A 17,618-nucleotide genomic window follows, 5' to 3' on the forward strand; every position below is an offset into this window, starting at 1 on the left:
AAATTAAACAGTGCATGAAACAACCATCAGAGGGTGCATATACATCATGAGTTTGCCTTGATCCCTATTTTAGTGTTAGTCACTGGTACATTAGCTGCTCATACACATAAAATGTGTTCATTTCGACTCTTGGACACGAAGTTCCAATTGCTCCCCTGAGGATTCAGCCCCAGCCTAAAGGATGTGGGCCAGATCTCATTAATTAGTCTGAAGGAGCTCATAAAAGTTGTATGAATGCACTTGTAGCATTCTTTTCCTAAAAGAGGAGGACTGACCCTTAATTTATAGACTGATCTGAGTGTGAAGGATATTTCTATCTCTGTTGATAGATACTTTGAGATAAGAATGGACTTGGAAGGTGTAAAGAATTTTCTTACTTCCTACTACATAGCCCATGGAAAACAAATCAGAGAAGAAGAATTTAAGATATAAATAGGGTAGTTACAAATAAGTTATATTCAGATTTGTCTGTGCAATGGTCCAGATACCTCCCAGTCATATGTTTCCAACTATAAGCATCAAAAACTGCTATATTGAAATTGAGCAGAAGCAATCAGTCAGGAGAAAACCAAGACCTAATGCAAAAGTTACAATCATATGATTTTGTGGCTGTGGTAGTTCTCATGATTACTGAACTAGCCATGATGGTTTTTCTATGGCTATTAAAGAAACAAACTCAAACACTTCAGGCAGAATGTCCAGAAATAAGGCAAAAGTTCTGCTGTTAGATAAAAAGGCACAGCAATTTTCTCTTGGAGAAACTCACTGGCATGTATGAGGCTATATTTCACAATCCTGTTTCCCATGGTTCAGAATTTTACTTAAGTCAACAGGGAGGTGAAGCACCAAGTTTCATCTTCAAAATTTGGCTGTACTTCATTTATGGTTGCCAAAAGAAAGAAAAAGCAATATTGCTATTTTAGAGGGAGAAATTAAATTTTCCACTCCCCTCTTAATTAATAAATAAAAATTGAGAGTTAGTCATGGTTTTTTAAAGCAATCTAAAATTGTCAGACTGAAACCAAGACAGAATGCCACAAACTGGGAAGTAGCAATTTGATAACATGTTTGATCTTTCATTGCTAATGCCAGTGGAAGTTCCACACTCTCACTCTGAATTATGTTCACTGAACACAGTTCAACATATCATTTCAGACAACTCCCAAAGATAGATCTGCTCTGAAACGTTCTGATGAAAAGTAGTAATCACGTGGCTTTAGCCTATGCTAATACTTCAACTGCTTTCTCTTGTTTTGCACATCCTTAGATCCATATGGTTTAGCGCACATTGGTGTGCTATACATCCATGCACACAGCAACATTTAGAGTACAGCCCACTCATAGCAAATGCCTCTTTTATGAAAAATATGAAGTATAGAATCTTATAAAAATGGGTTAGGGGAAAGATAAATACAAATCACAGAATTTGTAAGGCTGGAAGGCAATGCCAGAGACCTTCTAGTTCAATCCTGCACTCAAAGCAGGGTGAACTAAAGCAACACTGAACACTGACCAGGACAGGTCTGGATCTCTCCAAGGATGGAGGCTCCAGAACCTCTCAGAACAGCAGAGTACCAGTGTTTGATAACTTCCACTGGAAAAAATACAAATCTCGTATTTCATTTTAATTTCCAGTATTTAGTTTTTATGCACTGCCTCTTGTCCTGCTACTGGCCATCACTTAGCAGAATCTGGTTTTGACTTCTATTTTCTCCTGCAAATGTTCATACACTTGAATAAGACTCCCTGAGCCTTCTCTTCTTCAGGCTGAACAATCTGAACTCTCCCAGCCTCTCCTCATACAAGAGATGCTGCAGTACCTTAATCATCTTAGTAACCCTAGTTGGACACACTCTAATTCATGTCTTTCTTTTACTAGGGAGCCTAGAACTGAACCTGGAATTCCAAATATGTTTCACCAGAGCCAGTTAGAGATGAAGAATCATCTCCTAAAATCCGCTGACAGCATCCTTTCCCATTCAGCCCAGAATGCTGGAACTATTGTGCAACTTTCTAATATTTACAGCATTAGCATCCTACAGAATCTATTCATAAAACTGGTATCTTCACATGAATTTCATTTTTTACATGGAAAACCCCAACTGTTTACATACATGATGCTTATATAAAAGAATATATCACTCAAGAATGTACAGCTTATAGAAAACCCAGTCTGTTTAATATTAAAAAATACTTCATCTTGGAGCAACTGGGAAAAGACACAAGCTCTTTAGACAACAGTTGCTCATAAAACAAAAACATGAAAGTCAAAGCTATTTATAGTGCCTGAGATTATACAACTTCAGGAAAAAAGAAATCATTAAGAAAATACTTCTCAGTTTCCCCAGTCTGTTTCTAAAGTTGTTTCATCTAGATAAGCAAATAAATTTAATTACTTGGAATAAAATAATAAAACTGTACACATGATCAGAAATATCTTTCTTTCGCCAAGATGCATATAGGATGCAACTTGTACAATTTAAAGGAGAATAATCACTTCCTGTGCTATATGAAAAAGCATTCTGTGTGCTTTCTTGGGTATTTCTACTGCAATTGCCAATGGATAAATATCTTAAAATGTAGCAGGGGCTGTAAAATCTCCGTCCATAGTAATTTCAAGAACTGACAAGGCAGTCCTAACAAATTTGGTCTTATCAGATAGCTGAGTTGTCTTTGAGAAAGTTGCTGGACTAAAAACCCTCCAAGACTTCTTGCAACCTCATTATTTGATGGTCCAGATAATTAGATTTATTCTTTGATATATATAGTGTTTGGAGACCTGAAAGGCCATGTGGTCCCAGATAGAAAATAAGTTCTTTGCAAATTTGTTGTGCATTTCTTACTTGATTTGTACAGTGCTGCATATGAAGCAGGAGGAAATATTATTTGAAACTGGAAATGCACTCAGAAAATTCATTTATGCAACTTAAACTGTAAGTACTTTCTACCTTCCCTCAAGACTGTCAACAAAAGAATAAACTCTAAGACTATGTGAGGAGATTGGAGATTTGCAATCTGACAAAATAGGGGATGGGAAAATGTATCAGAGACTTACTTACCCTGTTTAAGCCTATCCCAAGATCTGAATGGCCTTTATGTGTTACAGAATTAATCCCACTTCTCCTGATTTTCTGCAGACTCTGGTACTCAAAGAATTAGGTTCATCTTTCCCTACACCCCCAAGCAAGATATGGAATAGCTCCAGAATGAGAGGTACCTCTTTATGTTAAAACACATGTATTTCCTTGAATATGCTTGTTTTTCAGATAATTTCACAAAGATGGAATGCAGAATTTCCCATTAAATAAAAGATTTTAGGAAGTAAACATGACTGAAAAGCATTTGTCAATTGAACAGAATAAAAAGCTGTTCTCTGTGGAGGAGAAGCTTTTACAGGATAAGAAAAGCTTTTACAACACAACTCAAAGACAAACAACATGCATTTCACTCAAAGTCTGTCTTCCCGAGTGTTTTGCAGAGTTTTATAAACCTTAAAATAAGTTTAGTTTAGTACAGAGTAACCTTGGCATAAAAACTCCAGAACCTGAGTTTAGAATCAAAATATCACCACTGTTTTAATCACCTTTTAAACACAATCTGTCAAAAGTGAAATTTGCAAAGAACTTTCCTCTGGAATTCTCCCTTAAGAAAAAAACCCAATGTTTTCCAATTTAAATAATTTAGTTAAAGAATAAAAAAAAAAAAAAAATCAAGAGTTCTCATCAACTGAAACTGGTAAGCATCATACATCTTTTTCTGTGAAGGTCTATTGACCTGGTATCCCTAGATCATCATAGTGCTTTCTTTAAGATTTGCTAAACAGTTAATCTCCAAAATACGCAAAACAGCAATTCTCACCAATATAGTGTAAGGAGTGAATTGAGACACAGCAGGACTAATTCAAAAGGAATTACAAAACTCAGTTTGATAACTACTAAAATTTCAAACAAATGGGTAAAATTGAAGGGCTTTTTTCCCTTTGCTGTGCCTTCACACACACACTTAGTACTGACCTTCTACTGTAACCTCCAGCTTCACAACTCTCTTCTTCCTCCACTCTCACTCTGTCCCCCTGCAGACAAGACCCAAATTGTTGTACCCTGTGGGACCTCCAGTGTTTGGTGACTTTGTGTGAGTGTTGGTGCCACAGGCAGTGTCTGTATGTGCATGCCAAAGCCAGGGCAGGCTGAGAAGGATGTCTGTCCTCAGAAGGCACCCCAAGAGGACAAATGTATTTACAGAACAAAATCTTCCTTCTTAATCTGTGTTTGCACAAAGAGCTGTGCAGGGAGGATTCTCCATACCTCTCTTTCAATGAGTACAGCCCTTCCAAATAAGATTACGAGGCACAGCCACCACCCTTGCATCCTGCCCTGGGCACCACAATGCCACCTTGGCAGTCCCTATACATGCCAACCCATGTGCATGCCAGTCTGTACATGCCTGGGTGTATCAATAAAGGCCTTTTCTGCATGGAAGCTGGAGGAAATGGCTCAGGACAACACCCCATGGCTCTCCGGGGCTAGCAACCAGGAAGGTAAACAGCTCCACGTACTTAAACAGGAGCAGAGGTCCCACAGGGGAAATGCAAAGAAACTGTTTTTAAAAACGGTTTGCAAAGTCTTTTTCTGCTTATTTATATCCTGAATGGCACAGGCTGAAGATTGAAAGACAGAAGTGTCATTAGGGAGCGACTAGAGACAAATAAATATTCTGCATTAGAAAGCAAACAAGCCAAAATAAGGTGCTTTTTGCTCTCTGAATATTCCCTCTAGGTCTCATTAACTGTCAGAAATTAGGCAAAGTTCTAAACATTTTCCACTGTGGCCCTTGCTGCTGGGAACATTCATATTGACGTCACCATTTCAGAAGTGATTCAGAGCAACTTGAAGGCAGAAGTCAGACAAACTTTCTACTGACACTAATATCGCTGGCTGTCATTTTACATTAAAATTTTGTTCCCTGTGCTGCAGCAGTGCTCAGTTTGTGTGACCTTCCTGGTACTGAAGTGTCAGGAAAAAAAGCTCAGACATAGCTTTTATGTTTGTTTTTGTGAGTTTTCATTGTGACCTTGTCTGCCCTGGGAAGAAATGGACCAAAAGTTGCCCTTTGTTGTTACTGCTCTTTAAACTCTGTCTTTGCTAACAGCTTTGGGAAGCCCTAGGTAGACAGCATTGTTAGGATTGTGCCATGCTCCTTTTCAGTGCAGCTCTTCTGGCACTGGGATAAGAGGGGAGCTATGCCAGAACACCTCTTCTACTTCCCATTCTGTGCCTCTGAGCACAGATACTCAAAAGCACATCAGCAGCTAATGCAGCCCCAATAGACACCTGGCTCTCCCAGGAGGTGCCCAAATCCTTTTTTAAAATCCGAAAGAACTGTAGGGGGGAAACACACATGGGTTAAGTTGAACACAACTATGACTGCAGGAATCTATCCTCTGAATTCATTCCCCCTGCGCTTACAAAATGAATACATGCGATAAAATTACGGGTCTACCAGCACAGCTGGGAAACAGCTCAAAAACTCTGTTCTTTATGGCTGATATTCAGATTTTCTGCTTCTTACTGTACCTAGAATTACTACTGCATATGAAAGCTAATCACAAATAATTTTCATTAGATAAAACTGAATAGCAGGATGAGGAACAAGAATCTAGGGCAGAGTCACTGCAGACAAGATGAAACCAATTAAGTTAGTTGATGATTTGCCATTTCTCCTGTTGCAAAAAGTATGGATATTAATGATCTACACATTTTTAAAAGAAAACATATACACTGAATTACATGACTTCAGAGGTAGCCCAATTAATATACCATTTCTGCTAGATCATCTATTCTCAGCAGTAGAAAAATTTAATGTCTCTGATAAATATATTGAAGTCTAAAAGAATTTTTACCACACTGCTCAAAGATTCTAACAAACAGGGGAAAAGCTAAATCTAGAAAGGTCTGCTCTACTCTTGATGTGGGCATCATGGTCTCAGAAATGCTCAAGAGAGCAATGTTCCACTGTTAGCTTAGCTTCATTTAGGAGCTACTGATGCACATCTTGTCAAGATCAGTAATACTTCTGGGAAAGAACAATTTAATAAAATTTGGGTAATCAGCTTTTACCTTGAGAGAGGGTATCCAAGTAGAGCTGCAATGAGGAGTTTAGAGCAAATGCCAAATGAAACTCACAACTTCGCCCACGATCTCCATTAGATGCCAAGTCATTGATCTTGGGTTTGTCTGTTTGCAGCAAGGAAGAACAGAGCAATGAGAATTATCTGCTTTAAAAGAAGTCTGCATTCTAATTTTCTTTTTAGAATCTGAGCCAGAGCTTTATAAAGCCCCATTCCTACATGCCTTTATAAATAGTAGAGTTTTAGAAGTCCTGCAAATTGTATTCTAAAACAGCTTGGAGTGATTTCTTTCAGAATGAAGCATAATTAGATGTGTCAGATGTTCTATCAGCATTTTCTTCAGTACAATGTAAACAGGTATGAAAAAGTCCTTGGCCTAGCAGATCAAAGCACAATGAATAACTGGAAATCCAACAAAGTTTCACTTGGTCACTCTTTTGCATCAGCTACTAAGTAGAAGATGACCTTTGGATGAAGCAAGAAATCCTATGTCATGGCTGAAAGAAAAGAAATCCATACAGGTTTACCTACACATAAGTTATGCAAAACGGAATTTAACCCATTCTTATCAACCAGTCTTAAATATACCAAGCAGATGGCACTTAACATACTGCTACCTATGTGGGAGGCACAATTTGATCACCTCATCCATTATGGCAACTCACTGCTCCTTCGTTCTTACTACACGTAGATTCATGAGAAAGCTTGTTTGTATATTCTTTCTAATCAATTGGGTAATAATGAAACAATATATAACTTAAAATATAACTGAGAGCATATAAATTAAAATAGCAAAGATGCAAGGCTTTGAGGTTTTCTTGAGGGTGGTGCTGGAAATAGTTATAATGAAATCTAGAGGCAGGAAAATGGAAATGCATGTTATATTGCTTCCCCTCAGTGACAGAGCGTTGGAAGAAAAAGTCAATCCTGCCATATGCAATGTGCTATTTATACACTGTCAGACTAGTATGTAGTTTTAGCAGTGAAAAACTAACCTGGGTAGAAATACAAATCAGTAGTACACAGACACATGAATATGAAGGTGGCCATAAACAATTCTAATTTAAAAGTGTTACAGCAAAATTGTACTTTTTTAACATATCTGCAGGGCTGCAACCTACATTATCAAGCAGTGCAGAACAGGAGGCCCTGAAGAGTGTGTGACAGCAGTTGTGCCGGACTCCTGTCACCCAGGGGATGTTCTCTGTCACGCAGTAAACCAGAGCACAGCGAAATGCGTAACCATAAGGCATGAGCTCTTGTTTCCACCTCAAAATGCCCAGCACGGTACATTGGGCTGGAATGGTCCTGCAGAATTTCCTACACTTTTCCCTTCTTTCTTTAGGGTTCACTTGTCACACAACTCTTTGCGTCATCTATTTTGCACACACCAGTAGGAAGCACAGTGTATCATATGCTGCCTCCAGAGAAAGAAGACAGTAGAAACAATGACTTTGGCAGGATCCAATTTTCATTATTTGGAAAACCAACATCAAAGCAAGTTGGCAGAAGTGGAAGCAGATATAGCAGAAGCAATGACCCAGTATATAAGACTGGTCTCTCATTCAGTAGCTAGCCACAGAGTCTTCTCAATGCATCATCCCCATCTTTGTTCTTGGTGGGAGTTGGAAAAAAGGAAGGAAGCTGCTCTTTAAACACCTGTGCAGCTGGATGTATGATCACTAGTAAAGTCTAGTACTCAACACAATGTTTATTTATTGACCACAGATGGAATTACTTTACTAGAAGTCCAGCATGACCCAGAGAGAGAAGACCTGAGGTTACCAAGCACTAAATAGTGGTGAGCCTTGTTTTGAGCTTCTCTCTGCATTAAGTGGAGCGAGGGAGAGATCAAAAGAGATGTTTTCAGAAGACAGCATGCATGGATTTGAATGGGAAGATAGGAGGAATCACTAGAGGCATCTAGATTTCCCTAAACTCTGTAGAGTGCTTGTAAGCAGAAAGATACTCTAAAGTCCTAGGTTAAATTAAATTATACATAATAATTCTAACACTAACTCTTGTTAATTTCTGCAAGATCCCTTTCAAATTGTCTGTAGCTAAGCAACAAATAGCCAAAGATCTCATTCATCCTCTTGTAGACTGGATGGAAAACCATCCTTTGGGAAAACCTCTAGAAAAACCTGGACAGGATAAAGAAATGGGCTGGCTGGAATCTCATGAAGTTCTACAGCACCAAATGCAATGTAGGGCAGAACAACCCTCTGCACTACTGCAGGCTGGGGCTGGCTGACTGGGGAGCAGCTCTGCTCAGAAGCTGGCAAGGGGATTAGACTTGATGACCTCCAGAGGTCCCTTATAAACCAAAATATTTGGTGATTCTTTCTATGAAAAATCCTGTGCACAGAAATACTAGAGGAGCATAGAGAAAACTTCCAGCTACTAAGCAAGGCAAATGAAGGAAACACAATTCTCTCAGGTCTGAAAAGTATTGGAGAGGGAATACAAAAATGCAAATGTTCAACATATCAGAGAAACAGATTTGGAGTAAAACATTGGAGACAAAAATGAAAAAGAAAATTTTGACAAAATTTTGTGTGTTTTCTTAAGTTAAAAGCAATTTTTCTTTAGCTACTGTTAAGCTACTGTTTTTTCATATTTTAAAACTGAAATTAAATAAAATTGAAAATATATTGCTTTCATGGAAAACAATGAGTATAAATACTTCAAATATTAACATATAAAGTGGAAAAAATCTAAAATTTTGACTGAAAAGAGAAACAGAAACCTAAGACATGAGATATAAAAGCACAAAAATAAACCTAGTCTTAAAAAAACCCAGTTCTTAAAAATTGGTCAAAGTGCCCCCTTTGAGATACATGTCTTCTTTTAAAGAAAACCTGTTTACAAAGGGCATGGAATTAATGAAATTATGTTGTTTTGTACAACAGCACAACTGAGTTCTGCAGCTTTCAGCTAGCCATACAGTTTTGGCAATGCAAACCTGTAAAAATTTAGTTTAATAACCTATAGCTGTCTTTTCTCTCAAAGACAACTTTTCAGTAAACAAAAAGGCAGACATACTAATATTTATAAAGTGGCAGCAGTGTGAATATGACAGCCTTTAATCATACTGCTGTGACAAAATCTATTCTGTCATCTTGCTTTAAAAAATTTGTTGCAAGACAGCATTCCATTTCCTTTTAGATGAATGATAAAATGGTTTTGTTTAACATCTTTTTGTACTCTAGCAAAAAGCAAGTCATGATTCACCTGCACACTGCTGAACCAGGATAAATACGTAATTATATGTAGTCAATGTTTAAAAATACAATATCTAATAGAATAGAACGAACAGATGTGACTCCTGCAGTTTCTGCTCTTTACCCCTAAATGGTGGTGAGAGTGACCTGCAGCTGTTACAGAAGATAAATGCCTGATGTATACATGATTCCAGAATATTCAGCAATATTCCACAATGTTCATCCCTTAGGAACACTTGAAAGCTCCTGCCTCTCTTTTCAAAAGTTCAGTCTTTTGCAGAAAATCAAACTAAAGACAGGGTTTGAGACAGCTACCACAAAAGTGGCCTGGTACTTAGTGACTCTTTAATAATTACACAGCATATTGGCCAGAGATGCCAGAAGTGGAGAAGAAACAATAAAATAATTTCAAACAAAAATGATTCAAATGAAAACAGTAAAAAGCTAAAACACAGAGCTTACAAATGCAATAATAAAAAAAACCCAAATTATCTATTGTTAGCACTCTCCGTTCTGCCATCATTATAAACCACTTTGGCTTATACACACTTTTTATATTTTGCAATCATGACAGGCTTGTGAAATGGGAAGTGAAGCTAAAAAGCCCAGAAAAGATGCCTGCCCAGAAATGTACCCTTGTAGTTTGGATCAATATTGTTTCCATTCAATCTCTGAATTTTAACTAAGGTGGTGTGTTTTTAGGAAGCTCTGATGCATTAAATTCTCTTGGTTGGAAGTGTTTTGTTAGTGGGATTACATTATAAGTTTTCCATTTGGTTCTGCAGAACCAAGCTTCTGCATCTTTCAGAAATCTTGCTCATGTAAATACCTCTATTTTATTATTTGAGTAGTAGTACTAAAACTTTTAATAGTTTTCCTCTCTAAAATGCCTGAGTACAACCTGAAGATTTTGGTACAGTTAGCAAAATGGAAAAACTGAAAACATTCAACGCTTTAGCCATTCTGAAGAATATAAGTTGCAACAGGTAAAACTGGCTGAAGCAGCAAGAAAACCACAATCTAATTCAAACATCATCAGCTTCCCATGGCCCACAAAATCCCTATGTTTTTTGGCTGAATGACAGGATTTTCTCTTGTGAGGCTGCTGCTGTTTTTAAAAAATCTTTTTGACTGGGTCACCAGAATGTTGTTATGGTTACTAACAACTTGGTTTTGAAGAGCCTCATTATGAAAAGCAGCTTTTTCTATCATATGTGGAAGGACCATGCAGACATGGGAAAATTACTAAATTGCAGTGGATTACAAATATAAGTGCAAGACTCTAGCACCTAAGAACAATGACAACAAGGGGAAAAAAGTGAACTTAATCTGATATAGAATAGGTGCTATTGTATTTCCAGACTTGCTCTGGGCATTTGAGGAACCATAAATGAACAGACAATGTTTTTCCCCTAACTGTAAAATAAACCTAGAAACCCATCAAGAAATTCATCCAGTGTCCTAGTAAGCCAATGAAAAGGGAAAAAACTACCTCTGAAAATGTTTGATTCACTTGTTAATTAGACGGTCATACTTTTCAGAAGTAACTTAATTGCAACTTTAGTGATATTTATCAAGATGAGCTATATGCTAAGCTGAGATCAGTGGGATACTGATAAGTGGGATAAAAGTCAATTCCACTGACTTGACCAGAACCATTTGTGCTCAAAGACTTGAACCACTTTCTTTTTGATATTAATGGAACTATCAAACATTGGGGCTCCTACTGTAGCAAGCCTTTCTGTAACTAGTATGTATGCCAGCTAAGGAACATTACATAGCAGCCTATGCTACCCTAATTATGCAAAATGCAGAGCTGGGTACTGTGAGCTGAAAGTAAGAATCCTGATTACATAGATCTCCATAAGGGTTGATGGTGCTATATTTTGCAAAACAAGCTGCTTTTTATAAATCTTGCTTCTCACAAAGAGTGCTGTTTAGACCATGAGTGCTTAACTGCTCTCATTATTTGCACTAGACAGTTCATTACTTTGTGTTATTATCCTAACAGCCATTCAAGGCAGAAATGACACAGGTGCTTTACTCTCTATTATTATAATATTACTATTTCAGATGGCAAAATCAATCATTCATGTGTATTCTGGGTGATTGCAATGTATTGACCTAGGCAGCAATTTTGAAAATGCATTCAAGAGCTAAGTTGAAAATAGATTTTGTTGATATGCTGCTGAGTACTTTTCCCAGTTTTGAGAATACTGTGCAAATTCCTTTATTCTTTTTATTATAAAACATATTCAAGGCAACCTTAAATACTCAGGCAAGTTTTAAGTTTTGCCCTACAGATATTAAACTGATTCATTTGAAAAAGTCAATTACAAATTTTCATTAGGAGAAAACCAAAACTTGAGCCAGAATTCACTCTGGCACTTCTTGCACAACAGATTTTCATAAGATATATCATATATTAATATAAGATAAGAACTTCAGTGCAGTGTGAATTACTACATACACGAGGGAGATTTTGGTGGCTTATGCTGAAGGGTGAACAGTATCTTGGGAATACAATCATGGAATCATAGATTGACTCATAGAATCACGGAACAGTTTGGGTTGGAAAGGACTTTACTGAACTCCTGGCTCCAGCCCTCCTGCCCATCTTTACAGCCCTTCCCTGGATTTTCTCCAACAGGCCCACATCCTTCTTATATTGGAGGTCCCAGATCTGGAAGCAGCACTCCAGGTGGGAAGTCATAGAAAGTAGAGAGGTAGAATTCTCTCCCTGGACCTGCTAGCCTGCTGCTTGGTACAGTCCAGGATGTGTTTGCCTTTCTGGGCTATGAGCCCACAACAGCTGGTACAGGGCTTCCAGTCCCCATCCTCACTGTCACCCTCTGGCTTAAGAGCATGGGCTGCTTTTCACCCACTCTGCATTTTTATACATAATATGCAAATTCTGGTCCAAGTCTGTCACAAAATTTCTGCCTTGGGTCCAGCCACTCAGATCTGCATTCTCTCCATTGGCAAAAGAGACAGGATAGGAAAATGATTGTATCACGGCAATCCTTGGGATTCGCTGACTTGTGTTTGTGAATGAAATAATAAAGACTTCTTCCCATTGTTCATAAAACAATTTTAGTCAGGATACCAACATGAACAGTGAAATTTTGAGAATTAAGGAGCGCAAAAGTCTCATCTAATAAAATACAACCACATCCAGCAGAATACCAGAGCACTAATACTGGAGATGCTTAGTGAAGTGAAAGAATAAATCTCATAACCACAATCACAAACATTCTGATTCTGATCTTGTAGAGAATGATCTCTTTTCTGCTCTTCTCACTTTGGATCCTCATCTAGCAGTAGATAATAAGCAAAGTCTTCAAAACATGATATTATACAGAAATCATGTAAAAATTACAGTTCCAGTGAAACACAGGGATTTAAACAATACTAATCTATATGAAACTAATCAAATCAAAGACAAATTAAAATTAATTCTTTCAGAACACTGATGCATTCATGCATTTCCTTCCTGACTGATAGTGAGAAATGCTAAATTACAAATTTTATTTGTTTTCACATTTAGATCTCTTTATGGTTTTACACAGATATAGGTTTTCCCAGGGAGAGAAAAACACTGCAAATGCATCTTCAAAGAGATGCATTTTAAATTTTATATTGTAAGCATATATAAAAGCAGAACAGATTGCTGTGAGGTGGCTTGCCTTACTGCATTAGAGGGTTAGAATTTTGTAACCCAGGCCATGGGGGCAGAGATCAGTTCCTTGTAGGCTCCCTGTGGGCACTGGGTTTGGTACCAAGGGATCAAACCTCAGCAAGAACAGGAGCAAATCAAAAACAAAAGCACAATTAAATATACAATGAGATAATCTGCAAGATCTTTAAGCAGGTAAACTCTCACCTGAAGGTTCCTTCAGAGATCAGTGCAATGCTAGACTTGCACTGCTGTACATGAACAAAGATCAATGTTTCTGCAGTGGTTTTTCCTCCCCTACTGCTGCCCTGGGTAATAGCTTGTAATCAACTGTTTAAACTAGGAAAGGGATAGTCTGTACTGTGGTCATACAAGGAAATAAAGCTTGTGGAGTCATGTTGCGTATTTAGTACTTCCATTAAGGGGCGGTTTTACTCGCCATTACACACCAGAAGTTCTTCTAGTAGGGGTGAGGAAGCAGGGCATAGATGAAGAGACACAGGAAGTTGGACTACCTCAGTTCTGTTGTGCAGAGAATTCCTTGGTTTTCATGTGGTCATTGACAGATGGTCTTAGCAGACACAGTTTGCATCCTCAATGAGATGACTGTGACACCTATGCCTTCGCAGAACTGACCAGAACTACTATCACAGAAAAAATACCTTTCCTGTGTCCCTTCAGAAACCAAGTGATGAAGGATGCCTTTAGACCATGTCCCTTGCTTTGTTCACCTCCAAACCATCCTGAAGCTGCTATGTTATCCAGAAATGACAAACTAAAGTGAAGGAAGAGCCATCACAGCACAAGTCAATGCAAGACTGTCTAGTCCCCTTAACTGATTTCTGACATCTCAGGGAAACAGTTATGTGCAATTTGGGAAATGAGTGGCTATGTTTCTGTCAGGCAGTGTTACCAAAATCTATCTAAAATGGTTTATTTCCAGTGAAAGCTTGAACCTCTGGTAAGAAAATTATTCCAACTTCATGTCATTTGTTTACTTATATTTTTACACAGTTTGTTTATTCAATCAGTCACCAGTTTTATGCAGACCACACTTTGTAGAAGACTCACTTTTAATCCTCTCTTATCCTTTATCATGGCCTAGACCCTCTGCAATTTCCTTGAAATACAATCTGCCAACTGCGCTACGTGCCACCTCACAAACAATACTTCTCTTTCCTTGTGCAGTAGAAGTGTTCTTAGCACAGTCCTTCTAAGTAACACCTTTTTAAAATGCTTATCACTGATACACCTCGACCCTCTATTCACTGAACCTTAGTTACTGCTCATCACTGGCAGAAAAATCACACTCCAGGAGCAAATACATATTTCACTGTGAGGCAGCAGGGAGAGGTTGATTTCTTGCTAGCTTGTATGACAGTTCTCACTGTCTAACACACCACTGATGACCATCTAAGAGGCACTTGTATTCTTGCTTTTGCAATTCCTCCACTTTACAAAATCTCTGCCTCCCTCGGAAATAGAGAGTTTTTAATGAAATAAACTCATTCCAGTCTCCCTAGAAACACAGCTGAGCAGTCTTCCCAGCCATGCCAGGAACACTTGCCCCTTCCAGTTGCATAGCCCAGTGAATCTCCACTCAAAAGCATGGGAATTACTTATTTCCCCTTTCATGTATCATTCCCAGGCAGCAATTCCTTACCTGCAAGTATCAAATCTGTGCAGAAGATACAAAGTCAAAAGGGACAGCATCAATATGGGAAATTTCATACACTACCTAAAAATAAAATAATGACTTTCTCATCTTTATGATAAGTGACTTGGTCCCCTGCCCGTTAAAATGAAATTACATCACCCCTCCACCTTGTTTTCCCTCTCACTCATCTGCCCTTTTGACTCAGGTACCGTTACCTTTGGTGAAAGAAAGCACTCAAATAAAGCCACACCACCTCCTCCCCCCTTTCTTCTCCCCCATCCCACTGTGACAGAAAGGCCATCCCAAACAGGGCCTGAGAGAGAGGGGGAATTAAATTGATAGGACTTCTCCGTTAATTTGCTCATTCCCCTAGCTCTGTTAAATGAAATCTGTGTGCTGAGACTTGCTACCAAACACATTCCAAAATTATTTTTGCTACAGTTAATTTACAGCTACCAGATAAAGCATTCATTTTTAGTTTACAGGGAATAGAGGGGGAGGGGGAAGTGGTGTTTTTGCGGGTTTTACACTTTTAAAAATGCATACAATATGTAAATGAACTGTATTATTCTATTTAGTCATTGAATTAAATTTCTCATTAAAAATAAATAACAAGGAGAATTGATAAGATTACAACACAGGAAACAATTAAGAGTGGCAACAATTCAGAGTAATAGCTAAGCTTTCTGCATATCTTGAAAATATTGAAAATAGAGCACTCCATTGCTTTCAGTTAAAACCAGCTCAAGCTCAGCAATCACTTGCACTACAAGAAGAGTAGCAGTAATATTTAATTTTAAATTTTCTTTTGAACAAAAAATAGATTAAGACTTAGATTTAGACTAGTTCAAGGAGCAAAGGAACAAAAACAGCACAAGCCAGAGGTGACATGATGAAAATAAAACAAAACGTGTCAAAATTCTGCTTTCATAATATAAAAATGCTGTGCTAGCCAACTAATTACCATCTAATTTTTTCCTGAAATGTTTTCCCACTCAGATTGCCCATTTGTTCTTTTTAAGCTACTGCTTCAAACACATTAAATTATATGATTGCATTTGTAGCACATATAGTAATGCAATTGGCATTAAAGAAAAAATCATGCTCAGAACAAAAGCTTTAATTAGATCTAAATATAGAATTATAGTGCCACTAGTTGTTTCAAAAGCCTTTTGAATTATCAAAGGTTAATTGTCAAGATAACACTAGCATGATTAAAGGGAATAAATGTCACATTGATTTGGCTCAGCATTAATGCACTAAGTAAATCCTAAATTGCTGTACTCCCTCTAAATCAGACTACTGAAAATGGATTCTTAAAAAAACCTGAAATTATCTGCTTTCATGCCAGGGATTATTGTTCTAGATAATTGAAATGTTATATACCTGAACAAGCTGTCAATATATGAAGGTATTGCACTGATTTAGTAAAGAAACTACTAGACTAGGAAATCCTGTGGGATTTGAGCACTTTCTGAGCTGTTTTGCTTTTTTTTTTTTAATTTCAAAAAATAGGAAAACAAAGAGGCATGTAAGAGATGAAAGTGAAATTAGATTAAAATATTTCATAGGAAGTGAAGAATCAGAAGCAACATTCAACTTTAGCAAGGACTTGGCTATGAAGTGGGTCAACAGGGAAGCACTCAGTGTTTGTCTTTTATAGCTGTACAAGATGGCACAGAACTTTCACCTTTATCCATCCCTCTGGAAGCAGACTGAAGTTGTCCAAAAGACCATGATTGGTTTAGACCTTTAGGTCTCTTTGGGATTGGGACGCACTTGATCCAGAGTAGGAGCACTAAACAGATTCTTGATTAATACTTATCAAAAGATAAGTATTTATACACTTTACACACCTGCAACTGGTCTACAACTCACAGCATCCAACATGCAGCTAGAGATAATTACAGGAATTCACTATGTGGCTTTAGTTGTATATCAAAGAAAACTGTAATGCAGATGCAGCTACAGATGCCCATAATCCGCTTCAGCAAATGGCAAGTAATGTCTCCTATGACCAGCTTATCTCTACATCAGGAGAATTAGTATGGAGCCATGAGAAAAATATAGATTGAAACATAGCTTTTGGACACACACATTAGTTCTTTTTCATATCTGGTAGGCATGTAAAATACTCATGAAAATTTGAAGCTTTAGGGGAGAGAACAGGACTGTGAAAATGAATCCCACTATTTAAATTAAAATCACAATAAAACTAATACAACTTCATGATTTCCTACTTATTTTTGGACAGACATGAAATCATATATAAATCTCACTGGATAAAAGCTCAACTAATCAGAACACTTTTTAAAAGCAGAATAGAGAGACTCTGAGAAACTGCACAATTCTTCAGTCATTGTTCCCCGTGTTGAAAAGCTTTAGCAGTTACTCATTGTGCCTGTCAGCAATTTTGTCTGTCACATGAAAAAAATACATAAATCACTTTTCTGCCATACAAGAACTTATTCTAGACTGAGCTTCTTGTCTCCATAATGTGTCCTCAGCTTGGAAATTAAATCCAAACTGAGATCCACTCTTTCTGTTACTAATTCTACAAAGGGGTATCATCATATTGCAGGGGTTCCATACTGTTATCTCCTTATCACAAAAGTTTCATACCTTCTTGGTGTTTTTCATGGGGCAGCTCCTCAGAGCACTGAGTCTTTCTTCTTTACAAAGCAGCTAACTGACTCCAGTTCCCTTCTCAGCCAGCCACCCACTCTTTTATAGCACTTTTCTTCTCATTGGTTACAGCTGTGGCCTGTTAAAGCCCGGCCTGTTCCTAATCTCTGATAAATGGCCCAGCTGCACCTCCTTAGGGGTAAGATTACTTTCTACACTACCTTTATTTTCTTATATTCTATCCCCCTACACCAAAGTATGTTCTTGTTTAACTTCTCCTGGGACACTTTTGGTGATATGCAGTGCATT

The 17,618-nt window shown here is 37.8% G+C and overlaps 1 long non-coding RNA gene across 2 annotated transcripts in view; it reads right to left on the bottom strand.

Moving 5' to 3' along the window:
• LOC135447713 (uncharacterized) overlaps nt 1-17,388 on the bottom strand; it is a 45,803-nt gene extending 28,415 nt beyond the window's left edge. Inside the window, exons 1-4 of one of the 2 annotated variants that reach the window (XR_010440306.1) lie at nt 17,307-17,383; nt 14,691-14,765; nt 6,117-6,233; nt 4,014-4,072 (exon numbers count right to left, since the gene is read on the bottom strand). This is a non-coding gene — a long non-coding RNA (uncharacterized LOC135447713). Of the gene's footprint in view, nt 1-4,013; nt 4,073-6,116; nt 6,234-14,690; nt 14,766-17,306 lie in introns of both variants that reach the window. The other variant, XR_010440287.1, reaches the window with a different exon arrangement.
• Between the last annotated feature and the right edge of the window lie 230 nt (nt 17,389-17,618).

Source organism: Zonotrichia leucophrys, chromosome 1 (genome assembly GCF_028769735.1).
Source record: "Zonotrichia leucophrys gambelii isolate GWCS_2022_RI chromosome 1, RI_Zleu_2.0, whole genome shotgun sequence".
Classification (NCBI taxonomy): domain Eukaryota; kingdom Metazoa; phylum Chordata; class Aves; order Passeriformes; family Passerellidae; genus Zonotrichia; species Zonotrichia leucophrys.